At 36.5% G+C, this 10,322-nt stretch overlaps 1 pseudogene; it reads right to left on the bottom strand.

Moving 5' to 3' along the window:
* Positions 1 to 1,185: 1,185 nt before the first annotated feature.
* Positions 1,186 to 2,069, bottom strand: LOC116893310 (annotated as a pseudogene).
* Positions 2,070 to 10,322: the final 8,253 nt, after the last annotated feature.

The raw sequence follows: 10,322 nt of genomic DNA, 5'->3' as shown, positions 1-10,322 counted from the left end.
AAAATCAGGTCCAAGGTGACAGGTGACTCATTGCTGTTTTGTAGTTACAACTGGAGACATTCTCTCTCTCTCTCTCTCTCTCTCTCTCTCTCTCTCTCTCTCTCTCTCTCTGTATGTGTGTGTGTGTGTATAGTTCCTGATTTACTTCAATCCTGTAGAGCCACACACACTTAGGGAAGATTTGTTGACCTGTTTTTTTTTTTTAATCTAGGCACCTTAATTGTGCTTTTATTTGAAAATACCCATATTGAATAAGTTTTAAAACAAAAATACAGAAAATGTTATTAAATATGCACAATTCAAGTAATAAATAATGTGGTATCAACCCAAAGTAATATAAATGTAGGCAGGTTTGATTTCAAAGAATGTAGTCTAGAGGATGTCATTGGAAACTTGTCATGAGAGATTTGGTTAGAGATTGAAATCATGGCAAAGACAAAAGAAAGAGAAGAACATGAGAATGGAATGTCAAACAAGGTATTTTGAAGAGAATTACAGAGAGTTTTTCACTCCTGTGTTCCATATATTATTGGATCTCATTAAGAAAAACATGACAAACTCTTCAATGATAAAATGAAAGACATAGGAACTTTAAGGTGAGACTCCACTGGGTGACTAGAGCTTTGACAGACTTGTATTGAGATTTGTCATGAGTGAACAATGTATATTTGTTTGCACAATTTATATGAGAAAGACCATCACTTCATATATTCTTTTATAACCTACAGGAAATTAATAAGGATAGGATTATACAGTGTATCTATTTAACTCTTAGGAAATTGGGAAAAGGGTGCTTTTAAACAAATAAAATTTTGCAAAATACTAACATTTGTTTTAAGCACAATAAATTTCAGTGACTAAAAATGCATACTTTCCATTTCCTTTAGCCTTCTGATGAAAAAATGTATTTGCCATTAATCATTAACAACCCCAGAACACTTATGAGGGAGTCCCATCAAAATAAAATGGTGGACCCTCCAATAGCTTTTTAAAATACTGCAGTCAGTGTATGACAAATCCTGTATGTCTCATCGTTCACATAAATGATTGTTGTCTTTTTATAACTGATGAAAGATCGTTAACAAAAAGCTGAACAAGGTTTGTAGAAAAACAGAGTCCATAGGCAAGAAAACTATTTCTCTTCAAAAATAATATATCTTATCAAAACAGCTCTCAGTTGCTGTACTAGACTGTTCTCAGTTCTTCAGGGTTTCCTAGATTTACCCCTCTCCCACCTTCTTCCTCAGGGTGTCTGTAGACCCTCTGCAGAATCCCAGCTTCAGAGTCATCCTCTGAACTTGCCATGCCTAATGGAGCCAACAAGAAGTAAACAGTAGCATTAGCACAGATGTTAATACAGTATAAAGTATATCATGTGAAAAACCTAGCTCTAAAAAATTTTCTTCATTCATTGGTCCAACCATCCAGTAGATCCCAAAGGGAATGCCAAAGAGCAGGCAAAATAGCACCCCTGAGTGAAATGGTCACATACAGCAACCTGGTCACATGAACCTCACTGTGATCCACAGGAGATCCTGAGAAGCAAGATGAGTTGAAACAACATAGAACCTACAAATAAAAACAATTAACCATGCACTAGAGATGGGGTGATTGTCTCACGATAATTGTCTAAGGTATTAAGCAGCAAGCTACATGTCTTCATCTGCAGGGCAGGAAACAGCAGGGATACAAACCCAAAGCACAGATGACAGCTATGTGAGTCTCAGGCGTTAGGACGGTGATACCAGATGGGCCATGATGACAGACAAACTAGCACTCAATGCTAATGATGGTGATAATGCTCAGCCAAAAAAATAAGCAAATATTGTCACAGTATCAAAATCTGTCTAATGTACATTAAATAGTGTAAGCGAATTGAGGACAATAAGAAGGGAAAAATAGGAAGAGAACACAGGAAGAGAAAGTCAGCCACAACCAGGTTGATGATGTGGTAGAGAAGGTATTCCCTATGATTCTGGAAGGCCAGGAACCACAAGAACTATGCCATTTAGTACCATCCCCAACAGGAGAAATGATGAGAAAAGCAAACTCATGACTTGAAACCGATGGTACAAGAAAAAGTGAAAATGAATGTTTTATCCAATGTTGTGATATCTCTTTATGATGCTTAGATCCATGCTAGGAAAGTTCTCCACTAGTGTTCCTGTAACCAAAAAATAATAATAAAAATTAAAATAAAATAAAATATACATGAGCACATGCTGTCTGTGTACTCCCTGATGCTTGTTAACACCTTGCTATGTATGTTAATGATTGACTGGTACATAAGAAGTGAAATAGGATTGTAGACATTAAGGACATATCAAAACCAATATTTCTTGAATTCTAATTTAAATCCATTTTGTATTTTATTTCAGCTATCTACAAATTATGTCCTTCTACTGTTATGAGAATATCTGATATGCTCAGTTTAAACACTCAGTGTCTCAGCTATGTTAGAAATAAAAACTCTGAACTCAAATTTCCTTTCAGTCATAAGACCAGTTCTTCTCCTGCTGGAAGGAATTTAGGTGCAAGCATGACCAACAGTTGCTTCAAATCCTGGATTGGGGGCAAAGGTATCCAATGGGAAAATATGGAAACTCATGAATGACAATCATGAAGGATTCCCAGAGTCATACTAAGACAAGTATGAAAAACCAAACTATAGGCTACTGTGACCAATCTCCATTTCAGATTTGAAACTAGAAAGCAGGAAAATTTTGAGGACATTAAAAACACTATTCTGTTTTCTGTTGCTATATATCACAAGTGTACCTCTCTATTGAGACACAATGAATGAGAATTTTTCATTGATTTATTATTATTTGTAAACCACATATATTACATAATATATTGTATATGATTATATATCATAAATTATATAAGGATAATTATTTTACAAATGAATAAATTAACGTTAAACCCCAAAGTAGTTGCAATTTCAGATTAAATGTTTTTTTTTTTAAACTATTCTAGAACATGTTTAGGACCACGAAACACATAGAAAAATGAAAAATATAAATGTAGTGACTGTCAGAGGAGTTCTAGAGTGTTTGGAAAAATGGCATGCTGCAACATGGCCAATGATGGACTTTTGCCATTCTCCAACTAAAAATTATTAAAGTCGTGACTACATTGATGACCTAGGGAGTTTCAGCTAAATTTGATGTTAGTTCTGAGAATAACTGAATTACTAACATTCTTGAGGAACAAAAAGCAAATTTGGGAGGAAGATACAAAGAAGGAAGAGGAACAACTCCTTTATGTATAGAGACATTATGACACAGAAATATCTAGAGGGGAAACCCATCAATAGAAACTATTCCTAAAATACAGTATTCCACTTGTGGAACACCAGACTCTAGAGGGTGAGAAGATTTTTGATGAGTTCAAAGACAGTCTGCTATAGGGTGAGTTCCAAAAGCTTGGCTGAAAAGAAAATAGGAAAAGAAAAGAAAGAAAGGAAGAGAAGGAAAAGAAGAAGGGAAGGAAGGAGGGGAGGAAGGAGTGAGGAAGGAAGAAGGAAGGTAGAAGAATGAAGTGAAATAGAAACACACCGGTATTTCTCGGTCTGAGATGTAGAAAAGCACAAACAACTAATTACATGATGTTTAGTGATAAGGGTTTTCTTTAATCTACACAACAAAAAGGACATTAAGAATAATAGAGGCACCCCAAATGGGCATGAATTAAAAAAAATAAAACACTTTTATACTAGCCCTTGTTTATACAAATGCTAAACAGGCTACAAAAAGAAATTAGGGAAACATCACTACTTACAGTACTAAAGTATAAAATATCTTTGTGTAACTCTAACCAAGCAAGTGAAAGATCTGTATGACAAGAACTTCAAGACTCTGAAGAAAGAAATAGAAAAATATATCAGAAGACGGAAATATCTCTCATGCTCACGGGTAGGTATGATTAACATAGCAGTGGACATCTTGGACTAAAAGTAATTTACAGACTCAATGCAGTTTCCATCAAAATTCCAACACAATACTTCTGCAGGCTTTGAGAGAACAATTCTCAATTCTCATACAGAAAGATTAAGAAAGCGAGAGCTAAAACAATCCTGAATGATAAAAGAAATTCAGGAGAAATAACCATCCCTGACCTCAAACTGTACTACAGAGCAAAAGAGTAAAAAAAAAATTCATGGTTTTGGTACAGAAACAAACAGTTTGATCAAAGGAATTGAATCAAAGACCCAGAAATAAACTCATACACTTACAAACACTTGATTTTGACAAAGAACGCAAAATCATGCAATGAAAAGTACCAAACCACGGGGCTGGTCTAACCATATGTTTATGCAGAAGAACGAAAATAGATCCATATTTATCACCCCAGAAAACTCAACCACGGATCAAAGATCTCATCATAAAACCAAATACACTGAATCTAATAGAAGAAAAAGTGGAAATAGCTATGAACACATTAGTACAGAAGACAACCGATCAAACACCAAGAGCTTCAGATACTGAGCACAGTTAATAGAATTCTCATGAACCTGCAGAGTTCTTTTTTTTCCATCTTTATTAACTTGAGCATTTTTATTTACAGTCTGATTCTTATTCCTCTTAGTTTCTTAAATAAACATCCCTCTAAACTCTACCCTCCCTTCTATAGGTGTTTCCTCCCCATCCTCCCATTACGCCTCCTCCCAACAATCACGTTCACGGGGGCCCATCCTGGTAGGACAAGGGCTTCCTTCCACTGGTGCTCTTAGTATGCTATTCATTACAATTTGCGAGGTTGGAGCCAAGGCCGTCCATGCAGTCTTGGGTGTGGCTAGTCACTGGAAGCACTGTGGCTGGCATTGTCGTTCATATGGTGTCTTGAGCTCCCTTCAAGCTCTTCCAGTCCTTTCTTCATTCCTTCAACGGGGGTCCAGTTCTGCTCAGTGGTTCGTTGGCATTAGACTACATATGTATTTGTTGTATTGTATGTGCATCTCCAGAGAGATCTACATCCGGGTTCCTATCAGCCTGCACTTCTTCTTTTGCTTCATCCATCTTACTCCAATTGGGTGGCTACATGTATGCTGTATATGTGCCTGAATGGATGTTCCTTCTGCCCTGTTCTAAACTTTGTCTTCCTACCCTTTTCGCCAAGGGTATTCTTGTTCTTTTAAAGAAGGAGTGAAGCATTCACATTTTGGTCATTGGGTCCCTTCTGACTTTCATAAATTCTGCATCGCAATTCAAGCATTTGACTAATAGCCACTTATCAATGAGTGCATACCATGTGTGTTTTTCTGTGATTGCTTACCTCACTCAGGATGATATTTTCCAGTTTCATCCATTTGCCTATAATTTCATAAAGCATTGTTTTTGATAGCTGAATAATATTCATTGTGTACATAAAAATGTACCCACATTTTGTATCCATTCACTCTGTTGAAGGGCATCTGGGTTCTTTCCAGCTCTGGCTAGTACAGAACATAGTGGAGCATGTGTCTCTTTTATTGTTGGGGCATCTTTTTTGGGTATGTCCTAAGAGAGGTATAGCTGGATCCTCAGGTAGTTCAATGTCCAATTTTTCTGAGGAACCTTACTCAGACTGATTGCAGAATGGTTGGCTACTAGTCTGCAATCCCACCAACAATGGAAAAGTGTTCCTCTTTCTCCACATCCTGCATCAGCATTTGCTGTCACCTGAGTTTTTTGTTCTTAGCCATTCTCACTGGTGTGAGGTGAAAATCTCATAGTTTGACTTTGCATTTCCCTTTTATGACTTAAAGATGTTGAACATTTTTTAGGTGTTTTCTCAGCCATTTGCATTCCTCAGCTGTGAATTCTTTGTTTAGCCCTGAACCCATTTTTAATAGGGTTATTTGTCTCCCCTGTGGTCTAATTTTTGAGTTCTTTGTATATTTTGATATAAGGCTCTATCTGTTGTAGGATTGGTAAAGATCTTTTCCCAATCTGTTGGTTGTCGTTTTGTCCTAACCACAGTGTCCTTTGCCTTACAGAAGCTTTGCAGTTTTATGAGATCCCATTTGTCGATTCTGATCTTAGAGCATAAGCCATTGGTGTTTTGTTCAGGAAATTTTTTCCAGTGCCCATGTGTTCCAGATGCTTCCCCAGTTTTTCTTCATTAGTTTGAGTGTGTCTGGTTTGATGTGAGGTCCTTGATCCACTTGGACTTAAGCTTTGTACAGTGATAAGCATGGATCTATTTGCATTCTTCTTACATGTTGACCTCCAGTTGAACCAGCACCATTTGCTGAAAATGCTATCTTTTTTCCATTGGACGGTTTTGGCTCCTTTGTCAAAAATCAAGTGACCATAGGTTTGTGGGTTCATTTCTGGGTCTTCAATTCTATTCCATTGGTCTATCTGTCTGACTCTGTACCAATACCATGCAGTTTTTATCACTATTGCTCTGTAATACTGCTTGAGTTCAGGGATAGTGATTCTCCCTGAAGTCCTCTTATTGTTGAGGATAGTTTTAGCTATCCTGGGTTTTTTGTTATTCCAGATGAATTTGCAAATTTTTCTGTCTAACTCTTTGAAGAATTGGATTGGTATTTTGATGGGGATTGCATTGAATCTGTAGATCGCTTTTGGTAGAATAGCCATTTTTACTATATTAATCCTGCTAATCCATGTGCATGGGAGATCTATCCATCTTCTGAGGTCTTCTTCAATTTCTTTCTTCAGAGTCTTGCAGTTCTTATTGTACAGATCTTTTACTTGCTTGGTTAAAGTCACACCGAGGTACTTTATGTTGTTTGTGTCTATTATGAAGGGTGTCATTTCTAATTTCTTTCTTGGCTTGGTTTCTCTTTGTGTAGAGGAAGACTAATGGATTTATTTGAGTTAATTTTATACCCAGCCACTGTGGAAGGCATTATCAGTCAGCAGATCTCATAACTTTTTTAGATCACTTAAATATACTTATCACATCATCTTGAAACTGCAGAGTTTTATGGCAAAAGGTCACTGTCAATAGAATTTAAACAGCAGCTCAGGCTTTGCCAACTTTGTTTGGACAAAAGGCTAATAAATCAAATAAATAAAGACCTCAATGGAAGTTAGATACCAACAAAGTCATATTACCCAATTCAAAAAATGAGAGGTTTACAGCCAAAACAGAATATTCTCAATAGCAAAAACCTAATGCCCTAGAAACACTTAAAGAAATGTCAATGTTCATAATCATCAGAGAAATACAATCAAAACAACTTTAAGATTTCACCTACACCACTGAATGGTCAAAATAAAATACCAACTGACAGCACAAGCCGTTGAGTAGAAGCAAGGAAACATTCCTCTACCTGCAAAATGTGGTGACATGTGTCAAGTAAGTGACATGTAAAGAATGTTGATATTGGGGGTTACAGGAGCATAGCAGGCACTTATTCTGCAAAGTAAAAGGTGTCGCAAAATAACACAGTCTGTTTAAACATCTTAGATTGAAAGAACACTAAAAGAGAATGTTCAACACCTGAAAGAATATAACCGTAAATCAATCCGTCACAGTCCTCCTCACAAAACACTGTTTAAATTAATCTCTGTGGACTTAGGACTAACCATTAGGCTAGATACTCCAAAGACCTCCTTGCTCCTCACCATCAAACATTTTTTCTTTGGGAGTCTTCCGCTAAGTACGAAGTCCATGACCCACCTGGCACTCAGTGGTGCCTGAGGCTCATTCCCTGGGCATAACTATAGCCATTTTGTTCCATGTCAAGCCAGTCATTTCTAAAAGTGTTTCAGACACTAAGAATTCTTTCTGTTGGGTCAAGTTGACAATGTATCCTGCTATATTCTAAAGCTTGTTACTGGAATTCTCAACCACAGGGTCCACTTAACTAATCTAATTCAAGCTTATACATTTTGTCTAGATATTTGAGTCAGAGCCATAACCCGTAGCCTTGTACCGCATATGGCTTCTGTGTGTTTTTTTGTGATTATCATAAATCGGCCCAGGGAAGTATTCAAAGGTCATAGTCTGAAGCTTCCAAATCTGATTGTTTTCTGATCGAACAGTCATTGGTGTGCATGAATAACTCTACTGTTTGACTAAGATTGGTGTCTGGATAGTTTCAGAGTAAGGATTCCTAGACACCAACAGAGACCAAAAATCAAATGCAAAATAATAAAAGAACCAAACTTCAGATGCGTGTGTTCCTATCAAAATTAAAAATATGGAAATAAAGATAATATGTTTAAGTTAAACATTGACAAATCCTATATTATATATCCCAGTGAGTGTAATTTAGATGAAACCCAAGACACGGGATTCAGAAAAACAATTACAAATATTCAGAAATTCAAGAAACGGAAGAGGATTTGAAAACAGTCAGTGAACTGAAAAAAGGGTAAGATGAAATACATAACTAAAGTAAATATAACATAAATTAAACAGCTATAGAAAGCAGAAAATTTATGAAGAAAATACACAAATATAGTAAAGAGTGTTTCAAGAGAAAATATCAAGAAGAAAAAGCAAATCAGTCAAAAGAAAGAATCCAGGATCTGAACATCCACAAAGAAGCCATGAATATTCAAATACCAAAAAGTGCCTAAATATCAATGACCTCATCAGGAAAATGCAAATTAAATTCAGCCTTGAGATTTCACTAACTCCAGGCGGAGTGATATCAAGAACCTGTGTGAAACAAATGAACGTTGATGAGGATATGTGAGAAAAGAAGAACGTTAATTTACTGTTGTTTGTGAGAATGCAACCTGGTGCTACCACTGTAGACACACAGATTGGTGATTCCTCAGAAATGAGATATAACTCATAGTAATTACACTGGGCTAGTTTTTGGAGTCAACTTGATATGCACCAGAGTGATCAAAGAGGGGGAGATTCAATTGAGAAAAATGTTTGCACATCGAACTGCATATGTTCAAGGAATTTTCAGTGATTAACAGGGCAAGTCTGTCATCAGTGGAAGTATTACTGTGGTCCGAAGCCCCATATGCTTGTGTTGAGAAGCTTAGAAGCAAGCCAACAAGGTACCACTTGTGGTCTTCAAAGACTGGTTTCAGGTACCCACCCTGACTTCTTTGCAGATAACCCAGTGTGTGGAAGCTTAAGACAAATAAACCCCTTCCTCTGCAAGTTACTTTGACATGATATTTCATCACAGCAACACTGATGCTAAGATAGTACTCCACTATACCACAAAATACAAGCATCCTAAAGACTATCCTAATAAAAGAACTCTCGTTTTCATGTCTATTTTTCTTCCATCTACAAGAACTAGAACAGATAACCAGCCCAGTCCATCAACAGCAATAATATATAACAAGATAATATATAATAAATATATAGCTTCATAATTTGATTCAGACAAAATGAAATTGTGGAATTTTCATGTAAATGGCTATAATTGAAAAATTATGAAGGCTCCTCTGGTACAGACTGTATCTATATCTCATGGCTATGAATTGCAATTCCAGAGACTGAGTCACTATTAGATGTACATCACAGCAACATAGGTACAGTATAGTTATATGGGTTACTTGCACTCTGGATTTAAAGTTCACTGCATACAAAGGAATAATTAAGCTAGTGTTAGAAATCAGTTCAAACCCCAAAATTGGGAAATATTTGAAACCACAGTGAAACTGAATCTGAAGGTTAACTACATTGGCATGCCATTGAGCTGCACTGAGTAATAATTTATGCTTTTACTTCCAGAACACAAGATTCAAATTTAATCAGAGAAGCTTCCTGTCAAGAAAATGTAGCAAAAAGCAAGGACAGGAAACTTGGAAAGGGAAGAACATTTGAAATGTAAGTAAAGAAATATATCTAATAAAAAATCATTTAAAAGACTATAACAGTGTAAAAAGTAATGGTGATAATTAGTTTAGTGTTTGTTAAGTAAGTTATCACCTATTTCAGAGGTTCAGGTAACACTGGTGAAGAAAGTCAGAAGAATAAGGGAGAAAAGAATGAAAAGAGCTCTGAAATTGCATCTCAAGACACAGTCATTCCAGTCACAGACACAGGCAGGTGGGTGTACCTCCCATGTTATTCACAAAATATTCCGAAGTAGCCACATGGATGAAGGATGCACTTTGAAGGGCCATCACTTCCAGCTGAATAACTGAAGGATTAGAGGAGAAGAGAAATCATGCCTTCAATCAGATAACGCACACAACCAACCAGTTACCAATAGAACAAAGTCGACCTAGTTGAGTATACAGAATATGCTACAAAAATAAAGATAAAAATCATAATCCTGCAGTGCTAAACTGGTAGGACAGAGATTGGGACAGAGATGGTAGGGAGAAGTTGAGAGAATCAAAGAGAGTAATCAGGGCATACTGCATAAATGGAATTCATCA

Source organism: Rattus rattus, chromosome 2 (assembly GCF_011064425.1).
Source record: "Rattus rattus isolate New Zealand chromosome 2, Rrattus_CSIRO_v1, whole genome shotgun sequence".
NCBI classification, from domain to species: domain Eukaryota; kingdom Metazoa; phylum Chordata; class Mammalia; order Rodentia; family Muridae; genus Rattus; species Rattus rattus.
Note: the sequence above shows the minus strand (reverse complement) of the source record. Positions and strands in the feature narration are given on the sequence as shown.